We start from the raw sequence: 17,818 nt of genomic DNA, 5'->3' as shown, positions 1-17,818 counted from the left end.
GGTTAATGAGACAATAACAGGCTACAGATGTGGACACACACACATATATATTTATATAAATATATACAATTTTAGAATCAAACAGAGCACTCTCATAATAACGTAACACTATCAGAGACTGGATATATCCCCCCCCCCCCTCTCCCCTCTCTGGTCGCTACAATGAGGAAAATAAATTACGGGTCAAAAGTTGTATTTACAAGTATTAAAAGTAAGCAGAGGACACCAAAACAACTGAGACCTGTCTATCCGCTGCATCTATGCACACACTGTACCACACACACCTACAATGACATCCACTTAAACACAGACAGTGGCAGAACTTCAGTGTTAGTATTATTAGATCTCAGTGCTGCGTTTGACACTGTTGACCACAGCATATTACTAGACCGACTGGAAAACTGGGTGGGACTTTCGGAAACAGTTCTAAATTGGTTTGAATCCTACTTAAAGGACAGAAACAACTTTGTTTCTATAGGTAAATACACATCTGAGTTGACAAATATGACATGTGGGGTACCTCAAGGCTCCATCTTGGGGCCTCTTCTCTTTAACGTCTACATGCTACCACTGGCTCAGATAATGAAGAACAACAAAATAAGTTACCATAGCTATGCAGATGACACACACATTTACGTAACAATTTCACCAGGAGACTATGCTCCAATTTAAACACTGAGTAAGTGCATTGAACAAATCAATGACTGGATGTGTCAGAACTTTCTCCAATTAAACAAAGATAAAACTGAGGTAATGGTTTTTGGAGCCAAGGCAGAACGTATAAAAGTTAGCGCTGAGCTTCAGTCTGCAATCTTCAAAACAACAGATAAAGCCAGAAATCTAGGTGTAGTCATCATGGACTCTGACCTGAGTTTCAACAGTCACATTAAAACAGTTACTAAATCAGCCTACTATCACCTAAAGAATATATCTAGGATTAAAAGACTAATGTCACAGCAGGATTTGGAAAAACTTGTCCATGCTCTTATCTTCAGTAGACTCGACTACTGCAATGGTGTCTTCACAGGTCTCACTAAAAAATCTATTAGAAAGCTGCAGCTGATTCAGAACGCCTGCTCGAGTCCTCACTAACACTAAGAAAGTGGATCACATCACTCCTGTTCTGAAGTCTTTACACTGGCTTCCTGTGTGTCAAATAATAGATTTCAAAATACTGCTGCTGGTTTATAAAGCTTTGAATGGTTTAGGCCCAAAATACATTTCTGACCTCCTGCTAAATTATGAACCATCCAGATCTCTCAAGTCTTCAGGGACTGGTCAGCTTTCTGTCCCCAGAGTCAGAACTAAACATGGTAAAGCAGCGTTCAGTTATTATGCTCCAAATATCTGGAACAAACTCCCAGAAACCTGCAGGTCCGCTGCAACTCCAATGTAATAAAAAAAGTCAATCAAAGAACTAGATTCCTATACCGGATCTCCTCTCTGGTAAACAAAAACACCTTGAAAACTCTGGCAGGAGCACTCATTCAAGGGTACTATGACTATGCTTGCACGTCATGGTACCATAGCACCTCCAAGGCGCTAAAAATAAAACTTCAAACATCGCAAAATAAACTGGTCAGACTACTGCTTGACCTTTCATCTAGAACCCACCTCACCTCTGCCCACTTTGACAACCTAGGATGGCTTAGAGTAGACGACAGAGTACAGCTACTTGCAATGGGCCTGGTCTACAAGATCCACTACACCTCTATGGTACCCATGTACATGTCAAAATTCTTCCCAAAGGTCAAGGAATACCATGATCATAACACCAGAGGGAGCTCCACAAATCATGTGAAACCCAGATTTGGCACAAAAAAGGGGGAATACACGTTTCGCAATTATGCCACATCAAGGTGGAACGCTCTTCCCACAACTGTAAAGGAAAGTAAAACTATACTTACCTTCAAAACCTCTCTTAAAGAGCACCTTCGGGGGAGAGCATTGCAAAACTGGCCCCGGTAATGGTACAAATCTCAACCTGTCGTTCAATGGACAGCTTCCCCCCCCCCATCTATGTATATACTCGCATTTTAGACTCTGTTACTAACTGTATATCTGTAGACTTGGTATGTCTTAAATGTCCGGTTAGGATGTATTAGAACGAAATCTAAAATGAAAATTGTAAACAAGCAATCTGTATGTAAAAAAAACACCTGTATGTAAATTGTAAATAAGCCATCTGTATGTCAAATATGTCTTATATGTCTTAAATGACATGATGAATTGGAAATGGGGGACCCTGATGTAAACAAGACGAAAGTCTTTCTCTGGTCTGCATCCCCTTAACAATTGTATGTTTTGAGCTGTACTGTACTGTACCCAATATACAAGCTGTTAATAAACTTTTCAATCAATCAATCAAAACTCTTACTACTTTTAAATCCAGGCTGAAGACTTATCTTTTTGCCGCTGCTTTTAATTGAACTATTCATATCTTAGACTGCACTGTAACTTTTATCCATGTATTTTTTCTTTTAATGTTTCTTTTATTAGCTTTTCTTTTTAATGACTGATTTTAAATGCCATTTTCTTAATGTCTTTCATTTTTTGTAAAGCACTTTGAATTGCCTTGTGTTGAAAAGTGCTATATAAATAAAGTTGCCTTGCCTTGCCTTACACCACACACACGCACATACAGTTCCTAAAACAGGCTACAGCCGTTGTGTATGTTATTATGTGAAGCACTCAATGGTTTTAGAAAAATATGGACTCTTTGTTTGTAGATATCTACTAAACTAAAGCAAATAAAGAGAGTAGGCCTGTTATACTGAGTGATATATATTATACACACTGCTCTGCTTTCTGCACTGACCTCACAGCTGTTCTCTCTGGAAACATCGCGTCGCGATGAGAGCAGTTAATAAAATAATATCCAGGGGATGCATGCAGAGCTGTCATTGGCTGAGATAAGTCCGGCCGGTGCGTCACGCCTCTTTGAAACATCTCTGTTCCCGGTAATATGCATCCACGAAGGAGCCGTGGGAGGACCCATCAGTGTATCCTCGGTTCTAGCTCCTCCAGAGAGCCTCCTCGTACGCTCGATCCTCGGTCCTCGAAGTGCATTTAGAGAAATGAGATGGCGAGATGAAATTAATTCCGGGCCACTACACCATGGCCAACTACCGAAGGACCGAGGAGTCGAGGAGTCGAGGAGGGGGATTTGATTAATGAGAAAGTGCCACTGAGCCATTGGTAGTAGAACGTTGGGAAAATCATGTCGGTTGCCAACTTGGTACCTGGCTGGAGTGAGATTTTGATATCATGGGTTTAATTACACATATGCGCACGAAATGGACTGCAATGTGTCAGCAGCGGGACCTTATATATGATATAGGCTAGGCTACAAATACAATAGCCTATATACAAATACACAATATTGGACACAGACTATAAAGGGCACACCAGTTTCATTCACTAATGAAAGTCAAACACATGTTTGGTTCCACTGTTTTATTGTGTGCCTGTCGTGATAAGCAAATAATTGACTTATCGTACGATAAATAAAATGACTCGAGTACATTTACATTTAACAGTGAGGATGTGACTAGCAGATTGGAAAGGATGTATTTGAATTATATTATATATTATCATTATATCAGTGGTCTAAATGGTCATACAACGGTGGCGACAATATTATTCGTTTTATCGCAATAATTTCCGGGAAAATGTATTCAACAAAAATTAATTATCGTGAGAGGCCTATACATGAACACACACACACAAACAAATCTACAGACTTACTCCAAACTGCCAAATATATTAATTAACACACTCTCACTCGCATATACTCTTTGACTCTATTTTGGCCTAGTAGAACAATAAGCAGCAGACTTTTACTTTTGTATCATTCTACTGGATCTTAGATATGCGGCATGCGCATATACGGGTCGGCAGTTGCGGGCTCCAGAGTATTTTTGTTGGTAATCTATGGTAGGGCTAACCCATACAGTGGTGGGGCTCAAGTCAGTATTTGCAATGTAATTACATACACGCTCCCCTTGAACAGTGAAACGCCATGCGTGAGGTTTAGATTATTTCCCTGTCTCAATCCAAATTGAACTGTATGAAATAAAAGGCACATTGTCTTGTAAGGGCGACCTGGAAGCCAATCCTGCAATTTCCCCACAGGTGAAAGAGTTGACAATGCTGAAAACCCAACCCATGCAGGGGGGGTCTGGGGGGATTCTCCCCCAGGAGATTTTTTGAAATACTAACATTAAAATACACATTCTGGTACTCTCTTCAGAAGGACGAAATAAATAAATCTATTACTACACAATTTAAAAAATGAATGCCATTTTATGTTTTTTGTTACTTTGTTCTGAAAGCTGAACCTGCTGCTCCCACAGAGAGAAGAGGGAAGAGGCTGTGTGAATTACTTTACATTGTGGATAAGGGTGGATTAGCCCCCATTGTTCTGTGTGTCAAAATGAAAGACCAGCCACACACCTATCAATCATCAAACCGTGGGGTCTTATTTCATTACGTATTGATTTCTATCAACACGTAATGTTGTATCGATGTATATAGAGATGTACTACAGCAAAAGTATTCTCCGTCGGGACTTTCCTGCAACAACACCACGCCGTTATCTTGATTCTGATTGGCCAGAAGACATTATCAAGATGTTTTATTGAGAAGACTATCACTACCTGACAAAAGTTTTCAAAACCGTTTCTAGTCTTCGGTATTCTTGTTTTTGGCGTGAGAATAGTTTGGGCAGCGTGAGAGCGTGGGATTGAGAGTGAAAGCGTGTGTCACACGCCAGATGCGTGAGAGTTGGCAACCCTGATTAGGCCTAACCTTAATCCTAAACTGTTTTTTTATTTAGGAATGACTGTAAAAATATTATTTCCTAATACAAGGTCAACCATAAGGACATGCGTTGATAATTTGTCAATATAATACATGTTCTCTTTAAATAAATGTCAATGTTACCCTTCAGATATACCTCCATTGGGATAGCGAAGTCCCTCCCCTTCCCCTCCATCCAGCCCCTTTTCTTTTAATACTGACGTAAACAAACAATATAGCGGCATTTAAGAAAAGCGGCAGAATTGGGAGGTACTAGACACTTTACCCCGCGACCCAAAAAACCCTGCACATCACCAACAAGCCTTGACAATAAGTAATTCCGACGGCGGAGATAGTTTCATTACAGACATCTGTAATTATCATCTCCGGAAAGAGGAGTTATACTTGTGGAAATGGCTGAACAATTTACAAAAAAACAGAGATCCTTTATTTATTTTCTATGGGAAGATGTTTTACTCTACTTTACTCGATGAGCAAACATTTAATTAAACAATCAGAATGTATTTAGTTGTTTTCTCTTGATTTCTTATCGTCATTTTTAGTGTAATTCTGTTTTTATTAACTCTCATTTGACTTGCTTGTAAAGGACTTTGACTTTGCTTTGAATCTCAATTGAAAAAAATATATTTAACCATGTTGGCCTTGTTGCTTTGAGAGGGCACATGGCTGAGATTGGTGCATATCTTTGCAAATTAAATAAGGTATTGACTGAGTTCATCTTTTTCAAAATTAATAAAAAATGGGTAGTGTTTGAGAATACAGTATCACAAGACATCATATGGCGATTCAATGCTGTTTTCTACAGTGGGTATTGACATTTTCTTAAGGAATACTTGTGTAAGCTACACAAATACAACAACAGAATAAAAAACACTTGTCCCATGTAGATCACAAAAGGACAAATGATGGTGCCTAAGCGTCCAGCTGCGGATGCTACCCCTAAGCCCATGTTTCTGACCACAGTGGGGATCAGTTCAGTGAAGATCATAAAGATGATGCAGTAAGCAGAAGACACACCGGCCTTTCCCACTAAGGCAAACACCTGGAACATGACATGCATGTCTGAAAAAACAAACAAGTTATTAGACAGAGCGTATACAATTTTACACAGGCATGTGTCTTTTAGTATTTCCAGAGATGCCCGATTCAGTCAATATTGTACTATGAGTGTACGACCTTCCGGAACTAGCTTGATAACCAGGAGCATGATGCCACAGAACATCATTGCCGAGCAGATGAATGTGGGGTCGTTGCACACGATTAACCAGCATCCAAGTGACTACATACACCACAATGTCAATGACTGCTGAAATGAAGCAGGTGAGGTAGACATTTCCATTTAGGTTACTGGTATTGAGAGAGAGCCCATAGAAAACCATGGAGGTAGCAGTCCTGCAGAAATACACAACAACAACAAAAAGTCTGAATTAAGGTGATGTTGCATACATTAATACAGGATGAGGGATCTCAAACGTGCTTTTACTTTAACTGTGTTTTATTGTTTATTGTGCCCGGCTCAGGCTGACAACAAGTTCCTTGTTACAATTCAAAGTTGTTTACTATTTATAATTGAATATTCAATAAATGTATGAATGTAGAAATTAAGTCACGTTACCATATGAGAACACTCAGAATTGTAATGTTCCTCATGTTAGGGGGTTCGTATCAGGTCCAGATAAGTGTATGTCTGCCTCTCTTCACCTGTGTTTTGCTGAATTAGACATAGATAAAAGAAGCTGAATAGTGACATTGCATACAGTGCAATGTAAAGCTTGTCACGTTTTTGGCCATATTTATGCTTGATCACAATCACTTCCACAGCATGAATAGTAAACATGGAATAAGTACCATCAGCTCCAAGCACTCGTCAGCCCTGAATATGACCTCAGGAGCCTGGACTTGGTTCCTCTTGGCAGCAGCGCGTATGATAAGTTCAGCCTCCCTCAACTCGACCTTTCTGTAAAAGCCAGCGGGGAGACTCAGGAATCACCCTGCACAGACAGACAAAAGGTAATGTATTTACAGTTTAACACTTAAAGACTTCAATTGTATAGCAAATTCCATCTAATTTCATTTGGAAAGGCATGGAATATATTTTATAAAATCAAAAACATCACACATTGCAGAGAACACATATCATTTAAACCAGTGGTTCTCAACTGGTCAGGCCTCGGGACCCACTTTTTACTTGGTCAATACATCGCGACCCAATATTTTGAAGCACTCAAATCTATTCAACAAAATAACGTGCTGTAATATATACGCTTTTTCAGCATACAACATTAATTAAAGTGAAGTACAGTGCAATATATCCCTTATATCCCTTCACAGAACTAAAGTATTGTAGCGACCCTGTATAGGATGCTGAGGGTGTCACTCAGGCATCCCCCGTCTCTCTGCCAATCATAGAGCTGCACAGTGATGCTGGTTGAGGTGCGGGCCTGTGGTTGCGGGAGCAGACGGGGGAGGGCGGGAAGTTGTGACGTAGACACTGTTATATATATGGGTATGTGTAGGAGTTAGTGTGAGTGTGACAAGCTGTTCCTGAACCTGTGATCATCTGTAAAGAAGAAGAGTTATTAAAGCCTAATAACTAGCAGCCTGTTTCCGACTCCCTTTGTGATCGTTACAGTATGCTTTTAAAAAAGGTTTAATGAGATGATGGAATCAAAGCTGAACTATATAAAAAGGCACACATGCTGAAAACCCAACCCCAGCAGGGGGGTCTGGGGGGATTGTCCCCCAGGATATTTTTAGAAATACTAACAAACTATGCATTCTGGTACACTCTGAGAAGAAAATAAATAAATCTATTACTACCCGACATATTAATAATATTTTATGCCATCGTTTGTTTTTCACTTTGTTCTGACATCTTGCTGCGAGAAGAGCAAAGAGGAGATATTCTGTGTGACTTACTTTAAATTGTGGGTAAGGGTAGATAGCTCCCATTGTTCTGTGACCTGTCAATCATCAAACCGGGGTTCATATTTCATTATGTGTTCATTTTTATCTGAAGTTGTACCCATGGATGTATAAAGAATAGTTCTACCGCAAAGTTATTCTCTGTGGGGACAATCTTGATTCTGATCAAAGGCCAGAAGACTCGAAAAAACATCAGCAAAGATATTTTATTGAGAAGATGATCACTACGTGACAGAAGTTTTCAAAACCGTTTATGGTCTCCGGTACTTCCAGTCCAACGCCGACTGCATGCACAGCGTTAGAAAATCGGGCCTTCAAAAATAGAAGTTTGACTTTTTCTTCACTCACACATCCGCGACCAACTCGAAACGGGTCCGCGACCCACTTTTGGGTCGCGACCCACCAGTTGAGAACCACTGATTTAAACAATCCGAAGTGTGAGACAAGTGGTTTAAAGACTTACCAAAAAAAAAGCAGAACTGGTTCTCTGTATTTAGTTCTTCGAATCTGTATTCTTCCCCTTATTATTATTTCACCAATACTTTGGCACTCCATAACTTCAGCTTATTTTCAGCTACAGAAACCATTCAAATATTAAACTATTCAGCCTTTTCAGGAATAGATGGGAAACCTTCTTTTTAAAAATATTTTATACTTTTTGAAATATTCAGCTTTTTAAACTATTTTTTTAACATGGAAGTCAATGGGAGGAGCCTTCAAATCCTCTTTTCCTACACCTTGTGCCAAATGCTACTCCTTCCACATACTTTCAGCTAGACACTTCATTCCAACTTTAAAATGATCACAAGACCTTCAGCTATAAAAAACAATTTGTTATTCAGATTCTTCATATATTTTACACTTTTTGAGATATTTAACTTAGTTTGGAGCTTGGTAGTGAGGCCTTTTTCAGATTTTAACATTAGTGTGGCTGGAGCAGCTCGTTAAGTCTAGAGTGCTTTGATCTCAAAACAGAGTAGAGCAGTGGTTCTCAAACTTTTTTCAATAATGTACCCCCTTTGAAAAAAAATTCAGCCACGTACCCCCTGATCAACGCAAAAAACAATTTGTTAAGGAAAAAAAGCTAATGAGGTACAGTACAGCCTTGCACCATCAGTGTCTGATTTATTAAAACAACAACCTTGTAACTGAGAAACACTTAAATGCTACATTTCAAATGTTTAGAATCCATCACTAAATTCATGGCAAACCAATTTTAACATCATGCAATAACACTAAGATTACATTAGTTGCATTGAACTGATCTTTTTAATAAGTTGTACTTACAATGTAGTGAAACATGGGCTTGTGCTTCACTGAGGATCTTTGTCATGCTGACAGGGAGGCAAACTGCAGTTATTACACTTCGCGTTTTGAAATAGCCTATGTGTAACTCTGTTCATATAAAACCCACGCTGCTCAAACTTACGTTACTTTTACTAAAATTGGTATATTTATTTATTTTGGGGCGTGGGGAACGAAGAGAACAAAAAATATGAGCATTTTATGAGCATGGGATTTTGACCCCTCATTGAAATATGCATAATGCTGCGTTATACTTTGCGGCCACAAGCCGTTGCCAAGCAACGCTTATTGTTTAGGTCCTTTGATAAGCAGGCAGTCAAATAATTAACTAGAACTAGCTAGATCTGATAGATTTGGACATAAACGCGAGTGAAGTATAACCGGACGCGAGAGAGAGATCAGATATCAAATCAGCTGCTGCTGACGGAGAACACGCAGCTCTGCATGAACACAGCTCCGCCTGCTGTGACGGACCGTTGAGTGGAGCAAAATTAAATAGGCTACACTAAGAGTTAGACCTAACACACTTAGCTAGTTTATCTACTCTGGAACTAGCTAAACTAGTTATACCTGACAGTACAGGTTCAGCGAGCTGCACGAGATTGACGGGCTGTCAGGAGAGGGAGAGGAAAAGAGAGCACCATGTTTATTTTTCTTTGAATAAAGTTGTTAATTTACTATTAGTAGTTTGTTTAAATTCATTACTTATGTTTTTTTTTTTCATTAACATAAAATAAATCTCACGTACCCCCTGCAGTACTCCAACATACCCCTAGGGGTCCGCGTACCCCCATTTGAGAACCACTGGAGTAGAGGACAGCATGGAATTCTCCCCAAAAAATGTTTTAAACTTGCCATAATTCCCAAACCCTACACTCCTCAGACATATTTTTTCATGAAAAACGTAGGAAAACCTCTCCTAGGTTGGAAAATTAAAAAAGATTAAGACAAAATATTAAACAAAATGCCTCTTGAGGGCATGAAGAGAGAAAATCTAGCTCCCAATTGATTCCCATGTTAAAAACATCCGGATCTTTCTTCAGAACAGAGAGTTCACTTTAGACAAACTGCTCTCATCTTCACATTTACCACACAAAACCCAACAAAACAACATCAGTTCATTGGGGTTCCCTGATGCTCACGGTCTGTTAATATTTTGATAGGAGCGATAGTTTTTGAACAGGTGGCAAAATTGTCAGATATGATCCTCAATGCATTCTTAATAACACTCAGTGCTGCAGCTGGTAACCATGGTGTTGCTGGGCAGATTGAAAGCTTTGATTTCTGGGCTCACACAGGTGTTATGATTATTTGTTATGATTAGGTGCTCAGCACAGAAACAAACACTGACAAACATACTCGACTTTAACAGACTGTCTCAGCCTATTATTTTCTGTCTGATGGAGACTTACAGACTTCAACAGGTTCCACATATTGTATACATTATTGGTGACGTATGGTTTTAGTCTAAATGTTTGCAGTCAAAATATTCTGCTGCTTTCCCAAGCCTTTTTACTTTATTTTCTCTTCTTAATACAAATTAATTCACTACTACTTACATCTGATATTTAACTCCTTCAGCCTATTTTCAGCTGCAGAAACCATTCAACTATTACATTATTCAGCTATTTCATGTTGTTGTTTATACCTTTTTTTAAACCTTTTCTTTTAAATATTAAGCTTTTTCTGCATTTTTGTAGCTAAAAGCAGCTACCATTCCAACCCAGTCTCACAAAAAAAAACGTGTAATAACTACGTTGGTCCACAACGTAGGACGTAGTATATCTACAAAAACGCCTCTGAAATTGTAAGATGCCTACGTTTTTTTTCACCATTCATTCCAATGGCTGGCTTCTATGTCACGTGATCTTCAAATTTCTCCCTGCAGAAAAAAAAACATGGCCGATCTTCGTTTTATTCTCGGTGTAAAATGCCTATTTTAAGGTTAGTTTGGTCATTAAAATGCGTTTTGATGTCATTTCATGCGAGAAATATGAGTTGTTATTTAAGATTATGTGTGCAGTGGGTGTACATGATCTTTAGTTTGCTAGTTACTACGAAGATTACTTCAGGAAATTGTGGTCTATACAACGTTGTCATTGTTACCAAGATGGTTGCTAGGGACGCTGCTATCGATATTATTTCTGTTATGTTGTGTAAAATGGTGTTATCTTTATTGCTACCCCCCTTCCCCGTCAATGTATAGTGTTGGTCCACAGTGCAAACGTATTAGTTATTAGCTAGACTTTTATTTAGCATCTCAAAACACATGTAAACAGCTTCATGCCCGGGAGGCGAAGACCGGCAGTCCGGCTCACTAAAATGTCCGTGCAGAACAATACCCTGGCCTAACCCATAGATCCGTGGGTGAATAATGTCAATCACCACAATAGATACGTTATTTTCCGTTACCAACACCATTATTAGTGTTGGTCCACTGCTTTTCTCTTTGAAAGTCATCACATAACGGCATTGTAATACACGGTTCGGCTGCATTAAATGTTACATATCTGCTGTAGTTCTCTATTTATAGAGCCTTGATGAGACAAACATGATGAACTGGAAACGTGACATGGATCATAAATATATCAGTAATTAAACAACATCTTACATTTATTTTCACACAATACATCTCCTTGCAGTATCAACACTAATTCGGCTGACTTTTATATTTGATCCAATTGGTAGATAGGCTGTATTTACACCATAAACGTGCACACCTGATATAAAGGGACACCTAGTGGTTAAAGCATGTTATTGAATTTCATTATTTTATTATTAGACATTAATAGAATCCCTATAAAGTATGTTTATTACTCGTTATTCTCTACTAATAGTTAATTAAAGACTGTATATAATGACTATTTTGCACATCCCTTTCAAGATTTTCTAAGGTTTATTGACATATTCACAAATGGTGTAGTTATGCAATGAATGTAAAACTTTGTGTATACCTCCAGGAATGTTAACTATGTTGAAGCACTTATTTTAACTGATATTATACATATGTATTATACTCTTATAAGATGTAGATAGTATAAGAAATGTGCAGAATACGACAATTTAATGGTGGAGGTACACAAATATTGAAAGATGTCTTGTGATGCACTGTTGAGGAACCTGTGACCCAAGTTTTTCATATCCGGCCTTGTCAGGTATTGAACAATCAATAAATAAAGAACAGAGAATTATTAAATATAAAACACAGAATTTGTGTGATTATACTAAATGATTTACAAATAAACACCACTGCATATGTACAACTATACACATGCTGATGTAACGCAAATGTTTCCAACTTGGGATCAATAAAGTATATCTTATCTTAAGCTGATCGATGGCTACTGCCAGATTTGCAAAATGTGCCTCTGAACCTTGACAAGTGCATGTTTCAGGCTTATCAATGAACAACAGGAGGGGTCACAGACATAAGACCAGCTGTTAAATAAAGCTCTTCTGACCTTAGCTGTCGTGTGGGTATATATTAATGCTGCCCATTGGGCACAAGCAATTTTCACCCATTTATTAATTATATATTTTAAATTTGATTGTTTCCTATCCCCTAAACCTCCAAAATCAAATCAAATCAAGTTTTATTTATATAGCACATTTATAAACGATTTTTGGTCGAGCCAAAGTGCTGTACATATAATACAATTAGCCTACAGTAGAGACACTTTACAGCAAATACAACAGCACAGATTGTTCAGAATATCAGTATGAGAAAAACGACACCCTCTGTCCTCCAGGGATGTACACAGTTTAATACTGGCAACTTCTTATTATGGGAAATATGAAAACGTCTTTTAAAACTACAATTCCCAGTAGAGACGTGCCAGCATGTGTAGTTCTGGGGACGGGGTGGGGGAGGGAGGGACACGGTGGACCCGTTCAAATCCAGTTTTGGACAGTCTGCCGTGGTCCCATCCCATTTCATGGGTATTGTTCTGCACGGACATGTTAGTGAGCCGGACTGCCGGTCTTCGCCTCCCGGGCATGAAGCTGTTTACATGTGTTTTGAGATGCTAAATAAAAGTCTAGCTAATAACTAATACGTTTGCACTGTGGACCAACACTATACATTGACGGGGAAGGGGGTAGCAATAAAGATAACACCATTTTACACAACATAACAGAAATAATATCGATAGCAGCGTCCCTAGCAACCATCTTGGTAACAATGAAAACGTTGTATAGACACAATTTCCTGAAGTAATCTTCGTAATAACTAGCAAACTAAAGATCATGTACACCCACTGCACACATAATCTTAAATAACAACTCATATTTCTCGCATGAAATGACATCAAAACGCATTTTAATGACCAAACTAACCTTAAAATAGGCATTTTACACCGAGAATAAAACGAAGGTCGGCCATGTTTTTTTTTCTGCAGGGAGAAATTTGAAGATCACGTGACATAGAAGCCAGCCATTGGAATGAATGGTGAAAAAAAACGTAGGCATCTTACAATTTCAGAGGCGTTTTTGTAGATATACTACGTCCTACGTTGTGGACCAACGTAGTTATTACACGTTTTTTTGTGAGACTGGGTTGACCATTCAGCTAATAACATATTCAGCTTTTTCTGCATTTTCAGCTAAATTCAGCAACAAATGTTCACAGTTTACAGCATTCGCACGCATTTTCTGCAGGAAATGCATTTTCTAGTTTCATTTTTTTATTCTAACTTTTGATGAATGAGTTCGCAGAAACCATTGAAGGTGGCTAAATATTTCAAGTTATTTTGATGTGGCCTTTTATGAAACGTTTACTTTTATATATGGCCAGGGTTAAAAGAAAGTTATAAAGTTAATTTAAGTGATTGACACAAGAAATACGGTTTGTCAATGATATTTATCAGCCAACATTCATCAGACTTACCACCATGTTGGTATAAATAGAAGGCCAGGGATGGCAGAAGCAACCAGCAGCATCCTCCAGCCGCGGATAAGGTAGGCAAACAGCGGCAGCAATGCATATCCCACACCAAACCCCACACTGTGGCCGAGCAGAGCGCTCATCCTGGCAGTCGGGCTCAGCATCTCAGACCCTGAGCATCGGAGCATTGCATTAAGATTAGAGAAAACACATGTTCTCACAAGAAACTGTGAGGACTGTCTGCTTCCCTACTGAATAATCAATTAATGCTCCCTTCAACGACATTTACACAAGAAAATGAGCAACTTAAAATGGGAAAACTAAAAGTATACAAGCAAACCTCATCTTGTCACAGACAGATATTGAAGAAGAGACAGAGACAGGGACTCTTTGAGAATGATCCGTTTCGTTAGTACCTGTACTATGTCACGACAATAAAGTTGAATCTGAATCTGAATGATAGAAGTGCTTTTGCTGTCTCACCCAGAATGAGTGACGCAATGTAATTGGAGATCTGGCCAAGTCCTCTTAGAAAGTTGAGGATACAGAACATGAGCCAGCTGACGGAGGTGGCCTGGATCAGAGGAGTGAATGTTTGTAGGGCCAAGGTAAAGAAAAACACTGGCTTTCTGCCAAACCTGTGAGACAACAAAGCACAGAAACAGGAATTAAACGCTATGCAAACTGTGAGTTTATACACTATCACACTGTTTGACTTGTTCTGATTGGAAGAGCTTGTGTTGTCTTTCTCTTTCTCTCAGTTCATCAGGTATTGTGTCTTTTTTTTCTTCTTCTACTTACACACAGATCAATCAAAAATAAAAAGAATAATTAGCATTATTAGATCTAAAATTAACATTATTGCCGATTAATCAATAACCTTTATAATTGATTCACGATTAAACATTTTCAACAAGGATTTGCTGTTTTATCTGATACATAACACTAATTGTATATCTGTGGGTATGGACTGTTGTTCAGATAGAACATGCAAACTAAATGATTAAAGTGTGCTTAGTTATAAATATCATCAGATGATTATCAGTAAATAATCGTCAGATTCAATAATAGAAATAATCATTAGCTGAAGCCGTAATTATAATCAAATATTCTGTTTATAAAAATGCAACTAACTGTAAGATTAGCAAAGTCTAATATTTAGTTTTGTTGCATGGAAATGAAAGATCATTTTACACTGAGACAATATAAATATTTAAAAAATGTCAATTCTTCTTCTTACAGAACAGGACTTACCGGTCTGAGAAGTGACCACTAACAAATGATCCAATCAGGACCCCTACAAAGAATAAGGAGGTGGTAAAAGGAACCATCCATGCATTGTGACAAACCAGATCCCACTGTAATAAACGAAAGAAAGCATCAGATTTCATCAAGACACATTTCAGAGAAATCTGATATTGAAGTCAATTCTAATGTATAAACTAATGCTAACAAAGTATTACAAAAGGAAGTTTCAACTGACCTCAAACTGTCAGAAATAGGCCTGTAACTTAAGATAATTAATCTATACAATTTCAGAAATTAGTGAAAAATGTCCGTCCCCTATCCTAAATGATATGGTATAATGCAGTACTGTACTAGTCTACACAGTATTTATAGTAGGCTATCTACATTTGGTCCACATTGACAAATCACAATACTTGATTGACAAAGTAAAACAAATGTGTTATTTGTCTACTTTATTCAATTTTGAAATATTTTATATTTTAATGCCTAATCAATCCTGTAACATGTTAAATCAATAAAGCGGCGCGTGAGGCTCAGGTTTGGGAAGGCTTGTTTTACCTGACGCTGCCCGCCTTATCATGGTCATTGTGCAGAACGACTACTTTTTGTGCTTTTAGTTCACTGCCAATACTTTTCTTTTACTTAAGTAACCTTTTGGAAATCTGCACTTTTACTTAATGGAGAATAATAAGACATAGTATTTCTACTTTTACTTAAGAAAAGGGTCTGAGTAAGTCAGGCCTAATTCTTCCAACATTGCTATTTTCTCATAATTATCCGTTTTGCACATGTAGCCTACCTCAGACACTATAGTGGCGGTGTATTTCTCGGTGCTGAAGACCCATCCGTCCAGACATGGCTCTGTATCAATGGGCCCCCCTATGTCAAGGGGCCCCACTGCCTCCGTGGAGCTCCGGTTCAGTGTGTATCTGGAGCAGCTGTCGAATCCGATCCAGATGCTCTGGTTGCGGAAGGAAACCTCCACATCTGTAGCGCTGCGTGTATAGTTTATCGATACTTTGCAGTGGTGCTCTGGTGTATCCGAGACGAAAACCACAATCATTCCGGTGTACCCACACATTATTGTGCTTAAACTAAGCAGAACGATCATTAGAATTTGAAAGGAACCGTAGTCGCCCAGAAAAGCAGTAATTTCATCGAAGTCTTTCGTTTTTCTACTCGACATGACCGCAAATAGCCTGCTTGCACACCAGGATTGTGCGTGTTGGAGGTCGTGGAAGTTAAACCGCGATGCACATGCAGTAAAAAATAGCAGCACAGATACCCTAAAAGAAAATTGAAAAGCTATCCTTGATATATGCCTACACCCAGGGCCGCCTTAATGCACGGGCTGACCTGGGCTGAAGCCCAGGGGCCTACGGAGATCAGGGGCCTATCATGAGCCAATAAAAAAGTTTTAAATTTTTTTTTTTATTTCGGATGTTTTTAAAAAACATTTAAATAAACAAAGTCTTGGCTTTCAGAATATGAAACTTTTATTTCCAAAATCACACGATAAATACATTTTTGAAGCTTGTAAAGGGAAGATGACAGCTCTCACTCGCCACTCACTCCCCCTCCCTCCGGGTGAAATTATGAATGTAAGGCGTATAGTAATCATAGATAACACGGCAGGGTCCGTTACAGTTTGTTTTCATCTGGTTTCAAATAAACAAAGTCTTGGCTTTCAGAATATTAAACTTGTTTCGGCAAATTCAGATGATAAATACAACGTTGAAGCTTGTAACGGCATAATTACAAGCGGAGAACGGAGTAACTTGACGTCACAGCAGGCATAACAACAGCCGGTGTTTCTCGTGAGGGTTTTCTCCGGGAAACAAACACAATACACACAAACGCAAAAATACACAAACACATACACGTATACACACACTCGTGAGCTTCCCCCAGACCAGTAATCCAAACGAAAATATCTTCCCTCCGTAGTATTTTGATCATTTGCTCCGCTAATCAATCAGATCGATGGATTCCAGAGATTTTTCTCAAAAATGATGACTCCGTAACAGTCAGTGGGCACCACTTCATAGCGAATCAGAATGAGAATATGTTTCACATGTGACTTATTCAAATTGCGAGTGATTGAGTGACAGATGAAGGTTGTTTAGGAGAAAAAGTTTGAGAAGAAAAAGTTTGAGAGTGGCGCTCGGGAAAGGAAATTGTTGAGGGAAAAGGAGTTTCGAGACAAGCAGCTATTAAAAAAAATGCCGAAGCTTACAGGTTGTTTTAAACCTGTAGGCCAGGATGAGGAGGAAGGAGGACAGATGAGTTCTGTACCGAGCAGTAGCGGTGCCGGCCGTGGGGCCTCAGAGCCAAGTAGGCCGTCTGGTTCTGATAGCGATGGAGTAGCTGGAGTAGCGGGAGAGGAAAAACAGACAGGAGGGATGTTGGAGGAGATGGAGAGGACGACGAGGACTTGCTACGTGGAGGGGAGCCAACGGCAACCAGACAAATACACGAGGGAGATCCGATACGTCACTCATCTGGAGGAGAGGACCAGGCGCGCGTAGAGCAGAGTGGAGAAGTGCGATCACAGAGCCTGCCGAGGATATAAATGACTTTGATTTGTTGTTTAAATAGGGGGCCTACAAAACCCCAGCCCCAGGGCCTGATGGCAGG

The 17,818-nt window shown here is 39.0% G+C and overlaps 1 pseudogene; it reads right to left on the bottom strand.

The window, feature by feature from the left end:
• The window catches only part of LOC117532728, a 31,831-nt pseudogene extending 15,464 nt beyond the window's left edge, over positions 1–16,367 (bottom strand).
• Positions 16,368–17,818: the final 1,451 nt, after the last annotated feature.

Source organism: Gymnodraco acuticeps, unplaced genomic scaffold, assembly GCF_902827175.1.
Source record: "Gymnodraco acuticeps unplaced genomic scaffold, fGymAcu1.1, whole genome shotgun sequence".
NCBI classification, from domain to species: Eukaryota; Metazoa; Chordata; class Actinopteri; order Perciformes; family Bathydraconidae; genus Gymnodraco; species Gymnodraco acuticeps.
This window is presented reverse-complemented; position numbering and strand designations above follow the sequence as displayed.